The 20,038-nt window shown below is 33.1% G+C and overlaps 1 protein-coding gene across 1 annotated transcript in view; it reads right to left on the bottom strand.

Moving 5' to 3' along the window:
• The window catches only part of LOC118182152 (ubiquitin-like protein 4A), a 42,835-nt gene that overhangs the window by 12,024 nt on the left and 10,773 nt on the right, over nt 1-20,038 (bottom strand). The window lies entirely within an intron of this gene.

Genomic DNA, 20,038 nt, shown 5'->3' with positions numbered 1-20,038 from the left:
TAATTAGCATTATTATTATGCAAATTTGATGAAGTTCACAATTTTAATGATTTAGAGCAGGGATTATCAACTGGTGGTACACAAGAGAAGAATAGATGGTATGTAAAGAAGCAAGATATTTTTAACTATTAAATTCAAGAATTAAAACCCCAACATCCTGATTGAGTTTTTTCTCCAACACTTGTAAATTTATGTGATCTGAGCTTTGTTCTAGAGTGGTGGTAGTACTACTTTGTAGTGGTGGTACTAAAAGTTTTCAATTTTTGTTTAGATGGTATGCATTAATCAAAAAGTTGAGAACCGCTGATTTAGAGTTCAATTTTGCATTATTTTCAATACCAAAACTGAATGTGTATAATACCCCAAGAAACCTACAAATGGAGCTAATTAGTTTACATTTTGATATAAATCTTATCCAAAGAATAAATTTGATTAATGTTTATTTGTACTCATCAAAAGATAAATATACTCTTAACAAATTCACATCAGTTAATAATTGCTTTGTTTGGGAGTAGATTTACATGTGAACAGTTTTTTCTCCTCAGTAATCAAAAGTTGATGAATCCTGGAATAAAATCAAGACTGCCAATTAGTATTTATAATTTATGTAAATACTAATGTTATTTTCTGGTAATTTTTCTCTGAAGTTCCAAATTTTATCAAGATCAAAATGTCATGAGATGTTGTAGCTGAGAGTTGTAATAAAAGATAAAGTTTATAATTATTTAAATAGAAATATGATTTTTTTCTGCATGTATCAAAGAAAAACATAATAAATAAAAGAAACAGAATAGGTTGTTATTTCCAAGTTTTATGCCTTTGAAGAAGTTTTTGTAATGTATTTTATTTTAGTTTTAAGTTATTTAATGTTAATTCACTATATTCAAATTATCTGAATAAATGTCAGTTTGAAAATTTAATATTTAGCTGTCAATATGTTTGAATTACAAGAATAACCAATAGAAATTTCTTGCAGATACCGACCTTTAGATACTAGTCCTTCAGACAGAAAATATAGTACAATTTTTTTTTTCTTGGTGTAATTATTATTACTGTTTATGGATGTTTTGACAAATCTGTATTTTTTTTTTTTTTTATTTAACAAATTTGTTAAAAATATCTTTTCATTAAAAAAATATTTCTAGCCCATCAACTGCTTTGAGATTGTTCATGCGGTCTGCGTGCAATTCCAGTTTGAGAACACCAACATACAGCTATATTGTTTTGTAAAAGGCAGTGAAAATAAGTTATTAAATCTCTTGGCACTATCATATTAGCAGCTTCTAAACACTTACAGTATTACTACTATTAATGTGGGAGACTTTATTGTGTTAAATAAGAACCTTATTAGTTAGCTTTACACTGATTCTTTCTTTTATGCCTTATTTTGTCACATACCCTCTCAGTCCACAGATTTACGCAAATTTTATGTCAAGTAGCATAAGTTAAATTGCGAAGTAAAATAATAATCAGCGTTACTCATAACAGTGTTGCCACTGCAGCTGCTTGCTTAGAAGCAGTCGCTGATCAGAACAGACATGCATGTCTGATGTTTGTATGGTCGTTAAGTGTTTAAAGTTAACCACACTTTGTCTGATCCAGTTAGTGTCATAGCTTCAGGCTGATTTGCTGGAGTTGTAACCCAGCTAATATACAGCATTCAATACACAGTTCCAATAAGTCACCGAAGCACCAGATGTGATAGGTTGTTTTGTATTATTTCAAGTTTCATTAGTTGTAAGGAATAATATTTTACGCAAGTTTTTAGATTTTTGTGTTGTATCTTTCTTACATCCACATTAAGGATCAATGAATAAGATAACTAATTTTAACATGTAGAGATAACTTCTAAGGAATTATCTAAGAAGCAGTTAGATACAAATAATTAAATTATGTAGTTTAGCTACACTTAGTCATAATAGATTTACATGGTTACCACTGCAATTGTTTTTTAATGTCTAAAAAAATATTCATTAAAAAGCACTAAAAACATTTTACAGCAGTTATAATTTATGATTCTAGTTCTAAAATACTAGTATAACTATACATTAAAGGAAAAAATAACAAAATGGTAATGGCTCTTTTTAAATTTGAAATATTTCCAGATATTTTAGCTAATTTACATCAATTTCCTTCTCTTTAATATCTTTACATTTTCCTTTGCTCTAGCATTTTTAGTTTGTTCCCACTAGTCTCTACTTCATCAACTAATTTGTCAATGTTTCAACAATGTACCTTTGAAGAAAAATTTTCTTTCTCTTCATTAAAATCAATTTTCTTTTCAATGGATTCCTCTTCATTTTAGAATTTTCAAATCTAATTAAAGATTTCTGTTATTCTAGAGTTACTACAAGAAGCTGCTAATTATATTTCTTTAATAAAATGAGTCCCAAAAATAAATATGAAATGATGCAAGGTCAAGGCAGGTATCAGAGCCAGTGTGGTAGAATTTTTAGAATTTAGTGAAGCACCAAACAACATAATTTAGGACGAAATTTTTAAAATTCAGTGCAGGCATTGAGGTATGTATGGTATACTGAGATATACATGATGAACATTTAATAAATTGGCATAGTTTTCAAATTATTTGCTTTCTTTGATTTCTTCAATGCTTGTATCTAGTGGAAAGATAATAAAATAAAGGAAAGATAAACATGTTACGAGAGAGACTTCTGGGATCAAGAGGAGAAAATTCGGTTAGAGTAGATTTAAGGGTGCTCCTTGTATTATCGCAAAGTTATTTCATTTGTTGCCAAGTTGTTGTTTCATTTATAGTAACCCAAGTAGTTGGATGTTATGGAAATCCTATTATGATGTAATTGGTTGCATGATTGCGATGAATTTTGAATGATGGGAAAATATTTGTAAGGGCTTGTGGTTTGTGCTGGTTAGGAAGTTCGTTGCTTGTTTTGCGGTTTAGGTGGTAAAATGGCTGAATGTGGTAAGCTTAATTTGAAGTTTCTGTGCAATTTGGAATGAAAGGGGAAAAGAGCATTAATTAACTTATGTGTAGTAAGTGTCCTGTTTGTAGGAAGGAAATATGTACGGTCAAACATCGGAGGATACTGACACTACAGATGATATTTTTTACTTTTATCTTTGTGAATTTATGTGGTGACGCCAGTATACGCATTCTAGTTCCGATAATTTTAAGAAGTTTTTTGATGCTGTTAAAGAATTTTGTTTGACTGAAGATAGGCAAATTTCTAAATAAGGTAAGTGGATATTTATTTCCTTTGTATAGTGCTAAGATGAATTTCCTTTTGCACGTTATTTGATTGTTTGATTTAAAACATAGTTTATTGAGATTATATATATTTTTTGTTGGCTGCTCCTTTGACTTTTTAAGTGAAAATATACATGGACAAAGTCAAGGGAATGCACTATGCCAAGTTTGTGGAATGCTCCAAGTTTTTTTAAGATGAAAATAGGTTGATATGAACATAGATACCGAGTTTGGGCAATTCCTCGACTTGTTATTTTGGCTTCATGTAGCGGGAAAGGAAAAGTAAAAAGGTCAAAGAATTGCAAACTCAGAGTCCATGTGCCACCAAAAATTGCCAATTTTCGCGAAGAGGCACCCATAAATATATTTTTACCAAAAATTCAGCTAATTTTACTTTTACTATTCTTCCAAAAATTCTCCAAAATATGAGAAATTTATCATAAATTTCTTACATATCCATTATGTCTTAATACCATGAATACAACTTCCATTTCATCACTCTGTTCTGGAAACTGTACGCCTATAAATTTTACATTCAAAATAATAATCCTTCTTGGTTTGAGACCGAGGTAAAAGGTCTAAAATCTGAAAGAAAAAATATCCCTACCAACACTGTAAAAGCAAAAAGCCAGACGATTTTCGTGGGGGGGGGGGGAATCAGAAAAGAGAAGTTAATTTTCAAGAGAAAACTGATACAAATTTTAATATTCTGACACAATTTCATTGGAACAAACTCTTATTATGAAAAAATATAAAAGAAGACAATTTATAAATATAAAACACCTCATTTTTAAATGATTACAGTAGCATTTTAGTGTTTCAGAAATTTTATGAACACTTAATTCACCCAAAAAAAATAAATAAGTAAATATTTTGAAATGTTTATGCTTTAATCAAGGCAGGGTCTCATGCCTAAAACTCAAGCATCCACCATTTATAAGAAAGAATTCAAAAGTTAACATATCAGATACATACTTGGCCATGCATTGCCATAAATATTCCTTCAAAATGTTAATTCACACTCAAAAAGGCAGAAGGAAAAAAAAAAGACAGGAATGTAAAATCTTTTGCCAGTTTGCGTTGAAATTAAAGATTTTTATGGACCAAAACTCACTTCCAAAAGACGTAAGGACCTTTTAAGGATTAATTGTATAAGCCCTGGTAATGCTGAGATGTATGATTAAACAAATTCAGTATTTTTTTCCTCAAAGTGACCTCTACATATAAGCCTTTGGTGACATCTGAAATTTACATATTTGATTGCCAGTTTGGGGATTACGCATGGTAGCCATTTTCAGAAAGAAGTAACTTCTCTTTACTGGTTACAGTATCTGCAACATTACCCATGTTTCAGTACGGTAAGTTAATTTCTATGATTTATATTTGAAGAACTTAAAATATTTTCAAAGATGAGGTTAGCTTAGGTGCATACCCTTGAGGAAAAATCCCACTTTGCAATTAGGATTTGTTTGTGTTCTTCAGAGCAGAAATTACAAATACAGGCTAAGTTAATTTGTACCTATTTCAGTACACATTCATTTAAACACAGAGTTTTGTTTATTACCATGAAACAATTAAAAATATTTTTGATACAATTACTTTTTTGAATTGATGACCAGAATATATTGAAAAATGATGGAAAAAATTATATACATGTCATTTAATTCATAATTAAATCCTCTATTAGAACTAAACTACAAAAAAATCCCTCACCATTTATTTAAAAATTTGGAAAATATACTTACTTAATTTTTCCATTAGACTTTTTTTTATTTTATTTGAAAAACTCCAGCTCATAAGACCAATAATCTTCAAAATTTTTGAAATACACTGGTGTGCAAAAATTAAGGATGAAGTCGAAAAATTAGCATATCAGCTGAACGAAGAAGCAGAGCGGACAGAAAGACCAATCAGGAGATTAAGTAAGGTGATGTACGGTAGCACATGTGCAGATATGCAGGTAGACGTAATGGGGGAGTGTCTGAGTAGTATAAAGCATGTTGTCGGTGTAAGATCAGTATTTCTGGCAAAGAGATTGCACGCCGTATAGCAGTTAAAATCACACTGAGTTGCTGCCTCAGCGAGAAATGGCGAATAATCAATCTGTTAGATGACATCTGGATGCTTTTACCCGAGGTCAAATCATTGGGAAGTTGGAGGAAGGCCGCAGTGTGACATGTGTGGCTGCAGAGTTCGGAATTGCTCACAGCATCGTTTCACGACTTTGAAGACAATTTCAAACTACAGGAACAGCTATCCGGGGGTTTAGTAGTGGTCGTCCACGAGGAACCACACCCACAGATGACTGGTATATTGCCTTACAGGCCAGAAGAAACAGACGGCAGACAGCGGGAGAAATCGCTAGACACACGACACAGACAACTGGACGACCGATATCGCGTTTTACCGTGGCCAGAAGACTGCACGGTGGTGGTCTGTTTGCACGACTCCCTGTACGGTGTGTACCTCTAACGCCTGCCCATCGGAGAAGGCGTTCTCTGTGGTGCCGGGAACACCGGAATTGGAGAGACAATGAATGGGGACGAGTACTCTTTAAAGATGAGAGCAGATTCAGTCTGAGTAGCGATTCTCATCGCATACTCATCTGGAGAGAGTGGGGAAGCCACAATCCTCCCTCGAACATCATTGAAAGGGACAGGTATGGAGGTGGCGGTGTTCTCATTTGGGGAGGCATCATGCTTGGTAGTCGTACAGACCTTCACATCTTCGACGCAGGTTCAGTCAACGGGATCCGTTATTGTAACAAGATTCTTCTTCCATATGTGCGTCTTTTTAGAGGCGCTATGGGTCCACAGTTCCTTTTCATGGAAGACAATGCACGTCATCACACAGTAGCTGCCGAACAGCTCTTAGAGAGTGAGGATATTGAACGTATGGATTGGCCGGCACGATCTCCGGATCTCAATCCCATCGAGCATGTATGGGATTTTCTAGGCAGATGCTTGGCAGCTCGTACCTTACCACCAGTAACGATTCCGGAGCTTCGATTGGCGCTGCAAGACGAATGGGCAACAATGCCTCAACAACTCACTGACACCCTCATTCTCAGCATGGGCAGACGCTGTGAAACCTGCCTAGCCAGTCAGGGGAGATCATATCCCCTATTAAAGACCGGATGTTTCTTGCTGGACACGCATCACAGGGATGTTTCGGCCTTCAGTCGCATTGCGCTCCATGCTACTTTTTCAATAAAGCTTCTTTTTATCCCTCTGATTTCTCTTTTAGTAAGTGTTGCTTACATTACTCATGTCCTTACGTATTGGGGATCTTACGGTATTAAATGTGTTGATTTGGAAAGCTTTTGTAAAAAGTTATATTGAAAAAACCGTCTCGTCCTTAATTTTTGCCCACCAGTGTATTTCTAGTTTTGTACTTGATAGCTATGGAGGTCCAGCAACTGTAATAACCCTTTACTTACTCAGATTATGGTACTCTTCTGTTATCGGGATCGAATTCAGAAATGTATGTGTTCATGTTGTATGGATGTGTGTGTATACATACACACATATATGGGTACTTAATCTGTTTTAAGGAGCCACTAGCGATGACATTCGATCTTACAACGCATCCACCTTCCTCCTTCCTAAATCTGGCAACAGCTACAGTAGCGAGATACTTCTTCAAGCTGAGTGAGGAAATGGACATACTTGCATTCCGATGAGGTTATGACGTTGCATTGGATGTAACTGAACTATGCTGCTCGACGATGTTGATTGATGATATAATTCCGTTTCATGATGAATAGAACTTTTTATTTTACTTCCTTTCACTCTGTAATACCATAATCATGTTTATTCTTTCAACATTAAATACCTTTAAAATGCCACTGCCTTCCTCTATTTTAATTCTAACCTCATCCCACATGGGGGCTCGGCCCCGCGAACTCTTTCGACCCCTTGAACTAAAATCTGTTCTTCCCTTCAACTTTTTAAATCCCCTAGACTACCATATAACATACCGAGGATAATTATAAATGATGGACTACTTTGGATACCTGTGGAATAATATCACAAGATCTCAGTTGTTGTGATTTGTCAGCACAAATTATTCATCAAATAAAATTAGCACAATAAAGTAGAGCTAATTTTATTTGATGAAGTAATGCTAATCAGGAAGTAATATTCTTTCAAATTATGAATATTTGATGACGTATTTTTATGAACTTTATTTGAAGAAACGAAAGGCATTTGATTTTGATGAAAATTCATTTTATTTTTGATTGATTATTACTTTGAAGAATTAACACTTCCGTTTTCGAATTTGATGTGGATGATAATTAATTAAACAGTTTTGATGAAATTTAATTGAATAAACTAAAGTTATTTGATTTTGATGAAAATACATAACTGACTATTTACAGAATTGTGATGTATTAAAAAAGTTACTTTGAAGAATTACTTTCGTTTTTGAATTTGGTGCATAAACTTCTTATTTCTTGTGATGCCTATATTTTCCAAGAACTGTACAATATTATTAGAAGTTATTAATTTTTATATCATATCTGAACATAAAATTCTATTTTTCATTCTTAACATAGTCTTATAAGAAGATTTGTTTGACAATATATTTTACCATTTGTTTGAATCATATGTTCACAAGTTCATTTATGATTTTTTAGCATTTTAGCTTCATAGTTATTGTGTAATATACTAAGAAGAATTAATATTATTGTGAATAATAAGAAAAATTACGAATATATTTTGTTGTGATAATTTCTGAAACCAGATAAATAATATTTGATGAAATCGAAACACATATATTTTGTGGAATTTCTTATTTGGTTAAAACAAAACTGATAACTAATGGCTACACTTAACGATTATCCCAATATCGCACAGTGATTAAAAACTGCCAGTACAAAGCATATCAAGCTTTTACATCGTTTAGTTTTTGGCTCAGATGGTGATCGTCAGAATCATGCTAGGTTACGCAATTTTCTGGTTTTCCCAAACCATTTAACTTTGCAGATACGAAACAAAACATTATCAAAGAATTTTCTCTCGCAGATTTAATTGCCATATGTAGCGTACTGCATTTAGAATTTTCCACCGATACTGAAAACTGTGCTAACAATATTCTTGCTGATGTATCGTTATTAAATCAGATTCCGCTGACTACAGTGACCGTGAAGATGAAACTTTGGTGTAAAGTTCACTTTCGACGCATAGCGTCGCCCAAACAGCTATTAATCACACTCCAGATGAATCTTTATGTAAACAAATGGAGGCAAAAATCTCTCTTGAAAGCACGCCTACAAATTTATTGGTATCAACTAACCTGCAAACACAGACTGTTCCATTTCAATGTTTTGGCTTAAAAGACATTGTTGATTTGATCAAACCCTTTTCTTCTCGGGATAATTACAGTGTTGAAACTTTTATTTCTGACATAGAAGATATTTTTAATCTCTATGAGATCACGAATCCTGTACACCAAGTAATTTTTGTTAAAAAATGTCTTACAGGTCCAGCTTTAACTTTAATAAGATCAATTCATGGAATTACTAATTGGGAACAATTAAAACACCATTTATTAGATGAATTTTCGGAAAAAATTAATAGCCTTCAATTACATAAAATAATGGAGTCTCGTTGCATGAAACAATTTGAAACCTTCCAACAATATTTTTTAGCTATGAGAGACCTTGCACACAAAGGTTCTATGGATGATTCTTCTTTGATTGAGTATGTTATAAATGGTATTCCTGATTCACCAAACAATAAAAAATAATTTTATATGGTTGTAAATCCATTCCTGAATTTAAAGAAAAACTGAAGATTTATGAAAAACTCTTTAACAATTCAAGATATTCGAAGCAAAATACCCCAAAGAAATTTACAAATTCCTTTCCCAATGCTAAAATTGATGCTAAACGTACATCAGATACTCAACTAGTATGTTATTCCTGTGGTTTAAAAGGCCACAAAAGCAATACTTGTCCTAATAAATCTAATGGCAAATTCTGTTATAGCTGATAAAATTACGGTCACATTCATTCCAACTGTCCTAAACGTTCTGGTAGTTCTACCATGGAATCCTGTAATTGTTCTACACCTGATAGTACTGTAAATACACTTTCTGCTCAAAATTTTTCTAAAAATCCTATGCATGTTGATATTCAACTTAAAGGAACTCGGTTAACTGCTCTCTATGACACTGGATCACAGGCAACGCTAATTAATGAGCAAGCATACCGCAAAATTGGTTCTCCACCATTACATCCTTCCAGAATTACATTCTCAGGACTTGGCTGAGACACAGTTCAAAGCATTGGATTTTTTCAGGACTACATTCAAATTCAAAACACTATTTTACCTGCTAAAATCCATGTAGTGAAAGACTATATGATTCCATTATTGGAATAGACTTTTTGCAACAAACTCGATTTACATTTGATAAAGATTGTATTCATTTATGCAACAATAATAATGATCAATTTTTTGTTAATGTTGCTAATGTTACTCATGATCACACATTTCCACCTGATCTTTCACACATCTCAAAATTGGAAATTTTTCAAGAAGTTCAACATATCATTACTCCTCACAAATCACACGAAGTTAACACTATTATGGAAGATTTTCAGAAAATGACAGAAAGTGAAAATCTGTTGAAGAAAACAAGTAAGAAAAATAATGATGATGCACATGAAGATTCAGAATTGGATTTAGATGATAACACTTTGGATTTGGCTGATGACGATGACAAAGATGATGCTGATAACAATCATGGAGCTCATGATGATGATGATGATGTTGATGAAGATGGTGATGACGTAGACGACAACATGGATCAAGATCATGATATTGATGATGACGACACTCATAATGCTAATGGTGCTGATGATGATGATGGCACTCATGAAGCTAATGAAGATGGTGATAATAATGCTGATCAAGGTGATGTTGCTGTTGTTGATGAAGATGGATGATGATGATGTCGATAATGATCCAAACGTGCAGAATACCGAAGAAACTGTGAAAAATAAACTGAATCAATTTGAACAAGCATGTGCTGATCTAGCAAACGAGAAAACACCTGCTAACAGTTCAGAAATTCCCAAAGAACAGAAAAATAATCTAAGGAAACAACTTGTCTCTGACATTCCAGTTGAAGCTTTTGAGACAAAAAAAGAATGCTGAAATATTTGGAAGAAAAATTACTGTTTCATACACTTTATCTGCTTCACGCCCAAAGAAATGCAAGAAGAAAGCCTGGAAGTATAAACGAAGAAAATTTAAACGAACTTCAAAGACAATGAAATTTCTGACACAGCAAGATGATGAAAAGCCTGCATTATGTATTGAAGCCCAACGGAACTCCCTCCATTTACAGCACGCACATATACGACAGTATAAGAAACGTCGCAAACCTGCCTGCAAATACAAACTTGGACACCAAATGCCAAACCAGCCTGAACTGAAACTTCCACTTGGACTGAATCTTCGACTTGAACTGAAACTTGGACTTAAACTTCGTCCCAAATTCTTCAGTCTTTATGAGACAGTTCATCCCTCTGATTATTACGAAGTACAAAAGATACGCTATGAAGACACCATTATGACGTCAACCTGTACTGATAAGATGAACTGGTGGTGCACAAAGCTAACATTCACCACCTGGACATTGATTTTTCTTTCACTTTCTCTGCTTTTCGTTTTTTTTCTTTCTTTTCAGATCAACCCCCAGGCGAGGACGCCCGGCAAAGCAGAATGGCCGTGTGGACATTCGATCTTACAACGCATCCACCTTCCTAAATCTGGCAACAGCTACAGTAGCGAGATACTTCCTCAAGCTGCGTGAGGAAATGGACAGTCTTGCATTCCGATGAGGTTATGACGTGGCGTTGGATGTAACTGAACTATGCTGCTCGACGATGTTGATTGATGATATAATTCCATTTCATGATGAATAGAACTTTTTATCTTACTTCCTTTCAGTCTGTACATACCATAATCATGTTTATTCTTTCAACATTAAATACCTTTAAAATGCCACTGCCTTCCTCTATTTTAATCCTAACCTCATCCCACATACATACACACATATATGGGTACTTAATCTGTTTCAAGGAGCCACTAACGATAGCTAAATAAAAATTTTAATAGCTTCCAACATTGAAGAAAAAAATGTTAGTTATTTTATGCACTTATCACCAAATAAAACTCAGTACGATTCAAGGTGTTGTTCAGCCATGCCTCGATGCCATTTCTAGCATGATTTTGCACTTCTTCACAGACCTTGACATCTGCTTTCTGGACCAACAAAGTAAATTTTGTGGTTCACAATGGAATATTCAAAGCTGACATCTCACAATTTACCCAATTTATGATAAAACTGGATATTATGGTCCAGTTTATTGCATTTTCAAAAAATTGCCAAGTCACCAAATCGGTTGTTTTCGCACGTTTTAGAAAATTGCTAACTCATCATATCGCCATATTAGATGGTTGCGAATTTGAATTAATTCTGTAAACATGCAAAAATATCTAAACAACCTGCAAACAAACATGCAAAAATATCTAAAACAGTACTTCAAGAAAAACAACGAAAAAGGGGGAAGTGCAGAATCACCACTGCTTGTTGAGTTTTTAAGAATTGCACATACTCGGTATCCATATGTACACAAACCTATTTTCACTTAAAAAGGCAAAGAAAATTGACAAAAATCCAATTCTCCTTACTCTTGTAAAAAGCGCCAAACAAATAAGTGGGCGATTGTGCACTTTACCCAAAGTATTTGAAAGTTAATAACTATGTATTTTATAAGACAACAATATTAAAAGTTTTCATAATATCATATACCATTTTTAAGACAGTAGCAAAATGGAGTAAAGTGTTTTATCACGAAATTTAAGAAATTGCAATAAGCAATAAATGAGCATTAAATAATCGGAAAGCATTAATTCGCATTTAAGTCAGATTTGGCATTATTTCGCTTCACTTGGCAACTGGACCGTAATCGCCAGTCTAGCCCAAGTTTTCCAAGAATGGTATGCCTTCCAAGAATCCATATAAATACCTGTTCCTTCCATGACATTTTCCTTAATGACTGCCAATACAGTTCTTGCCGATTGATCAAGAACTGCAACTAAAAAGCATTCACTGAACTCTCTATACAATCTTCTGAAAACCCACTGTTGTGGATGAACCTGACCAACATTACTCTGTTTCCTTGAGAAAAAGCTTTCATCTACTTTAGCAAGCTTGACGTTTTCGCTGATTTTCACTGCTGGCCGGGCTATTAAAGTTGCTGCACAAACCTCCCATATGTAACCATTCCGATCAAACAGTCGTATTATTATGGCTAGGTTTTAATTTGTGAAATTCAATTGATGTCATCTCCTGGCACTAGAAATAAATGAATCCTATGATTGCGAGGAAAGGTATTTTGGAGCCTTCGAATCAATTTTGCTTTTGCAATCCTTTATCTCACTGCAACAAAATTTTGTTCAAAATCTTATATTGTGATCTTTCGAGCCCAACTGTTTACTATGAATGATGCCTCTTGTTTGAAATAAATCAATCACATACCATCCATGGGCAATCCTCAAATTGTGAAATCCATAGCAAGTAAATAGGGGGGGGGGAAAAAAAAAAACCCTTCTTGCAAAACATTCACAGGTGAAAAAGAAATTGAGCTTGAGAATTGTGTTAAATGAACTTGTGAACTGTGTAAAATCAAAATTGTAAATTGTGTTAGGTTTACCGCATCACTGGCATCAACAATAGTTTGGCAATTTTTTTAACGCCGCCAGAAACGCAGCAGTACCCATATCTGCACATACAGATACAATTTCATTTTCTTTATAATGAAAGTTAATAGAGTACAAATGCAGTTACACATCTTTTTTAATGGAAAAAAATACAAATATTCCTTTGGATTTTTTAAAATGACTCTGTACTTTTCTCAATGCTAAATCATGAAAGTCAAAGTATTTGTTACATTTGCACATGTTATGCGAATTTTCCTCTACTGAAGATTTACATTATATTAGAATGCTTTTCGAATACATGCAAGAAATAAAATGATTTGTTTTGAAATGCACAAATTCACTTGCCTTTTATATTTACAACACTTGCATGCATCGTCCTACACATAATGAAGTATTTTAGGGTTAAGTGCAGAATCACCCACTGCTTGGAACGTTTTTAAGAATTGCACAAATTCGGTATCCATGTACACATCGACCTATTTTCACTTAAAAAACATCCCAGAATTGCAAAAAAATGGCATTGCACACTCCCTTGACTTTATCCATGTACACATCAACCTATTTTTACTTAAAAAGTCAAAGAAAATTGACAAAAATCCAATTCTTCTTACTCTTGTAAAAAGTGCCAAACAATACGTGGGCGATTCTGCACTTCACCAGTATTTTAACCCATTAGCCGCTGATGTTGCGTTGATGCAATGGTCAAAATAAATGGGTATATAAATATAACTACCTAAGATATTTTACACCAGCAGATGATTTCGTGTAGGGAATATTATGAAGATTATTTCTGTAAAAAAATATTTGCCTTAAACAATCATTTTGTTTATAACAATTAATCTCATACTTTAAGCAAAATTTAAGAAAAATTTTCGACCAGGTATTTTTGCTGAAAATATTTAACGAAAGAATCACCGTCTTTATGAGTGATCTATTTTTAGTCAAGGTCACCGTTTATCAGAACATTACATCAGTCAGATGTTTATATTTGTGTTGGGAAGGAAGGGAAAACAGGTGTTGCGCTGACGCAACATCAGCAGGAAACGAGTACTCAATCTCCTTTTTCACTCATTCCTTTTGATGCTCTGGTTATTTAAAACTGCCTAGAATGAGGTATCTTACATTAAAAGAAGATTTTTTTGATGAAGAAACAGATGATGATAATGTTAATAATGACCAGAATGAAACTGATATTGTTGTTGTTCCCCCAGAAATTGCAGAAGCTAGTGACAAAGAAGAAAGGAATGGCAATGTTTTAAATAATTATAATGATATTTTACCAAATGATACTGCTGGGGAAGTTGAAATTCAAGTAAAAAGTAAGTTTCAGCCTTCTAAAAGCAGTTACAGTCATATTAAAAAGTTTAAAAAGTAGAAGACTGAAATCTTGAAGTGGATAAAAAAGGAACTGTTAGTTATGTCTTAGGAAGAACATGAAGAAAAAGATAGAAGAGAAATTATAAAAGGCAAAATACAAGGTAAAACTAGTGCGCAGATTTTCGATTTTCTTTTTGGTTTAGACATTTACTCTCTTCTCGCTGAACAGACAAATATATGCACTCAGCAAAAAACAAAAACAAAAAAAGCCCAAAATTTATTGCATCTGAAGCCTATATGAGAAGATTTATTGGAATATTATTGCTTACAGGATATCATTCTTTACCTCAAGAAAAAATATATTGGCCTTTTGATAAGGACATTTCTGTTCCTGTTGTATGAGAATTGATATCATGTTTGCAATACAGGAATATGAAGCAGAATTTGCATTTGACAATAGTCAAATTGACAATACTGATAAATTATATGAGGTGATACCGTATCTAAACTTACTAAATATCACCACTTTTTACTACTGGAAATATAAAGTCTCTTTTAGATTTCAGACACGAGAATGCATTATTCCTTTCGCAAACTCCTATTGAGAGTGCAGAATTAGCCAGAAATAGATCAGCAACAGAAAGACCTAGTAAATTCAGCATTCAAAAACCATTGCATGGAGATGGTAGACATTTTATTGTAAAGTCTGTTGCTAACAAAAGACTTTGTTGTAAAGAGTATCATAGCCAGACTGTTTAAAGATGCAAAGTATGTAATGTAGCTTTACATCATGATTGTAATCAAGCTCTTCATGCTTGAATCTTTCAGTTGAAATAATCTGTATTTGTAAAAGAAATACAGGTTAATCTTTGGATTATGGTAACTTGGCGACTTTTTGGTGAAAATTTGGCAACCAACCCTGCTACAGCAATCTGCTAGTTTTGTTTTTGACGCCATTTTGTTTTCACGAAGTAAATATTTTTTCCAACGATCTGCTAGCCGAATTACGCTTATACTAGAACTTTTATGGAACAAAAATGCTTAATCATGACGAAGATTGGGTGCGAAATTGGGAGAAAATGCAGAATCGCAAACTGCTTGCCGCATTTTTAAGAATTGCACATACACAGTATCATCCATGTACATGTCGACCTATTTTCACTTACAAAAAATATCCCAGAATTGCACAAAAATGGCATTGCACACACTCCTGACTTTATCCATGTACACTACTAAAGTCCTAACTAGTAACTTTTATCGCCTTACCAAAATGTCGTCAAACTACTTGATACCATATTCCAAAAATTAGACGAAATACAATGTATATTTTAATATTAAATTAATTACAAGTAAAGTAATTTGTAGATTTATAAAACGTTATACAGCTAAAAAGTAATCCTGCACTCCATTAAAAAGAAACTGTTGGAAAATATGACTTATTGTAACACTTTTACTGCATCATCTCTCCTTGAAATGCTAGGCTTAGTTCTTATTTTAATGGGATATAGTAGTTACTTCTACTACTTTTCTTCACTGCCACTGTTTGTGTTGAAAACGGACTGTTTCAACCTAATTAAGATGCAAAAACGAAACGTGATGTTACGTCATCTGGAAAGCCGATAGCCGATTGGTTGCCGTGAGATGATGTCATGCCTACTTCTGGTATAAGTATCTCGCGTCGCTCTGGCTCAGCCCTTCTAGTTCCTGCTTTCCTGGCTCTTGGGTGTACGGTTTCCAGCCCCTTTTGAAGGATGCATGCAGTCCGGTGAATAAGTTCCTTGGTTCCTGTCCACAAGATGACTATTCCTGAATAAGTTCCTTGGTTCCTGTATACAAGATGACCCTTCCAGAATAAGTTCCTTGGTTCCAGAGGCTACAATGTGAGTGATTGCCGTGGGCGGCATCCATGTTCTTCATGAAGGCGGCATTTAAAATAAGTTAGCGGCGATTCCTCGTGTTCAACTACTGTAAGCGGAGTTAGGCCAGATTTAAGTGCTTTCAAGGACTTAATTTAAATTTCAGACGCTTTCTTGACCATTGATCATGGACTTATTGAATGTGTAGCCAATTTCATTTGAGACCGCATAATTTCCGTTTAGGACATTTTGTTTGTATTGAATGCCAGTATTTTTGGAGACCAGGTAAAATATTGTTTGATGAATGAAAGTTTAAAAATGATGGTTATATTATATTTTTTCTAAGACTCTGATATTGTTTAAATTTATTTTTTGTGTTTTTATTTTTTTATATATTGTTAATAAATTGGTTAAGTTTGAAACCTCTTTATTGTATTCAATGTCTGCACAACATATAATCTCAGGGAGCTTTTATTGCTACTACTGCTAAATGTTTCATTTTATAAACTTTAAACTTTGCTTTAGCATCATTTTGGTTATGGGCCCAGCCCCTGAGTTATCTTTAGTGAAGACTTTTGAAGTTTAAAGTTAATTTAACTTAAGTTTAAAGTTAATTTAAGAGATTGGGGGGGGCGGTTTTTGTTGAAATTCAAATATGGCATAGTTAATGTTATGCATAATATTGCTAAACTTGAGGCATGTAATTACTTTACATGGTCTAAAGATATGAAGTTTGTTTTAAATGAGAAAAATGCATGACTTTTGATCAAAGGTATTGAAAAATGTCCTGATTTAAATGATGTTAAGGGTATTACAAAAGAAATTATTGCCGACTATCAAAATAGAAGTCATTTGGCATTATCTTTAATTTATATGAATGTAAGCCCTGAATATAGAAACTTGATAAGTGAAATTGATGACCCGGTAGTGGCATGGAATACGCTTGCCAAATACTTCCAGCCAGATTATCGATCTAGACATATGTCCTTGTTTTCAGAGTTCTTAAATTGTAAAATTAAGCCAAATGAAAGTATTAGTTTCTTTTCTTCTAGATTAAAACGCGTAACTGCACAGTTAGCTGATATTAATCAGGCTGTAAGAGATGTATACATATGTTTTCAGTTTCTTAGGTTCCTTCCAGATAAATATGATCAAGTAGTTCAGAATGTTTTGAGGTGGCCAGATGAAAAGTTCATATTTAAAAATGTTGAACTTGAAATACTAGCAGAGGAAATGCGTCTTGGTTTAAGAGAGATAGATAAAAATTCCAATAAGACTATAGAAGTCCAAAGTACTCACTGCGAACCCAAATTTAAGCAGATTAAAGGGCTCAAAGTGTTATAAATGTGGCCGTCCAGGTCATATTCAAAAATACTGTAGAATGAAAGGTAATTTTTCCAGATCACCCTCGCCTGCTTCTTCTGTTTCTTCAGCTGTATCTAGTAGTAATAAAACATCTCCTAAGTGTAAGAATAAACCCAAGTTGTGTAAAGGTAAAAATAATTCCCATGCTCAATCCCATTTTATAGCTCAAGCTAATGTTAACAACTTGGAGGAAAATGATGATAGTTGGATTTTTGATACTGCTGCATCTCATCATTTTTGTAAAAATCGTGAATTGTACGATACTTTTTCTCCTGTGAAAAATGAGAATATGCTAGTAGCTATTGATGGGGTAACTTTTCCAATTCATGGGAAGGGTACTGTTAAAATGAAATTTGGGGATACAGTTATTTTGCTTAAAGATGTTTTATACTCATCTGAACTGAGACGAAATTTAATACCTGGACCTAAGGTGGATATCAATGAGGCAAGATTTTATGGTAAAAATGGGCAAATTAAAGTTACTGATGATGAAAATGAAACCTTGTACAAAGCTAAGTTGATAGGAAGTAACTATCATATATTCTCGAAAATAGTGAAAAAGGGGGGCAAATCTGTAAAATTTGAGGCATCCACAGTTCAGCATAACAATAGTGAATTATGGCATGGTCGGTTTGGTCATATAAATTATGGTGCTATTGTCAGGACTAGTAAGAGACATTCAGTTCAAGGTCTTCCTGTGTTAAAGCACTCCCCTAATTTGTTTTGTGAACATTGCCAAATCAATAAGCAAAAACGAATCTCCTATAGACCCTTAAATGGTATTCAAGTAAAGAGGCTGCTTGAAAGGGTTTTTTCTGATGTATGGGGACCTACAGGGTTTGTACACATTTCCTTACATGAAAATTAAGGACTTTTAAGGACCATCAAAGAAAAAATTAAGGACCTATCAGCAAACAAAAAAATGAATAGAATAAAGCAATTATCCATACAACCGACTTCATGCTTGTAATTTCACTTTAAGAAACTAACAGAAGTGTGTATTATGCACTATTATTAAATTCAATTTAATACTTACCATAAAACAATTTTGAAAATTAAACTAACTCCCTACGAGTTATGAAGTAGATAATATTAAATTAGGAACATAATCTCTTGAAAAACATGTATAAGTGTATTTTACATTAATAACAGTCACTATTTTAGAAATTAACATGGTTATTATTTAGCTTATTTGATATTTATTTAAACACAGTCAACTACTATTATAATCACAATGTAAAAATATTTTTCAGATTAAAATAACTGATTTGTAAACATACAATTTATTTCCTTGGTTTTTTGAAAGGTACTAGAATAATAAACTGTACAATAAAAGATACAAAATATTTGTGCTATTTTTTAAATCTGAAATCTTTTCAGCTATTTTAACATCTAATTTATTTATGTCTATTTCCTTTTCTTTAACTATTCTTCTAAGTTCATTTGCTTTGATAAACAAATCAATGTTCCTGCTGGTCTCAGCTTCATCTGCTAAAGCATCTACTTCTTCATTAACATCTTTAATGTCCCTTTGAAGAAATTTTCTTCTGCTTCATATAATCAATTTCTTCGTCAATAATATTTCTTTTCCTCTTTGAATTTTCAGATTTAGTTAAAGATTTTTGTTCTTCTAAATACTGAACGTTCTTCTAAATACTGAACTTCTAAATAACAAACTCCACTTCTTGCAGAAGCTGCTGCTGATCTCATTTCTTTATTAATTTCGATATTAAGATCACCTCCAAAAAATTTTATGTAATCAAATACTGTGCGTTGAAAAATGTATGATGAGTCACTTAAATTTTAAATTTCAATTGCTTTATTTACAGAGAAGCCCCTTTCCACAGAGGCCTGTTCATGTGACAAGATAAGAATACTTGTCACAGTGAATACTTGAATAGTGAAAATATAAATTTTTTACTATATATATATATATATAATTTATTTCCTAAACAATATTGATTAATTGATTATATTATCTCCTAAGTTTAATTAAAGTAGAATTATTTTAAAAGAGTGAATCCATACTGGTAGTTATATTTTGAAAGATGTGTATATATACTAATCTTTATGCGATTCCCAAATTCCATAAAACACCATTAAAATTTAGATTTATAGCTAATGGAACTAATAATTACAAGAAAAATATAGACTATTATTTTTCAATTCAACTTAATAAAATCTGTAAATTTATTTTCAATGATTGTAACACTAATCATAACTATTGCTGGATCATTCATAATAACACTCCTGTCATTAATACCATTCATACCATTAACATCCAAAACATTAACTGCTATGATTTTGAAAACTTATATACCTCACTTCCTCTAGAAGAAATCTATACCAGTCTACTTGATCTACCAAAACTTTTCCCTAATATACTCAATATCATGACTCTTGACAAATGGAAAACCTACCTAAAATGCACACTTTTTCATAACTACATCAAGTTTCAAAATCAACTTTTCAAACAAGTCAGAGGATTGCCAATGGGCTTACATTCCAGCACCTCGATCTGTAATATCTTTTTATTT

This window comes from Stegodyphus dumicola, chromosome 3, assembly GCF_044657685.1.
Source record: "Stegodyphus dumicola isolate Sdum_Otavi_A_Nest chromosome 3, ASM4465768v1".
NCBI classification, from domain to species: Eukaryota; Metazoa; Arthropoda; class Arachnida; order Araneae; family Eresidae; genus Stegodyphus; species Stegodyphus dumicola.
The sequence above is the reverse complement of the archived record's forward strand: the minus strand, read 5'-3'. Positions and strand labels throughout refer to the sequence as shown.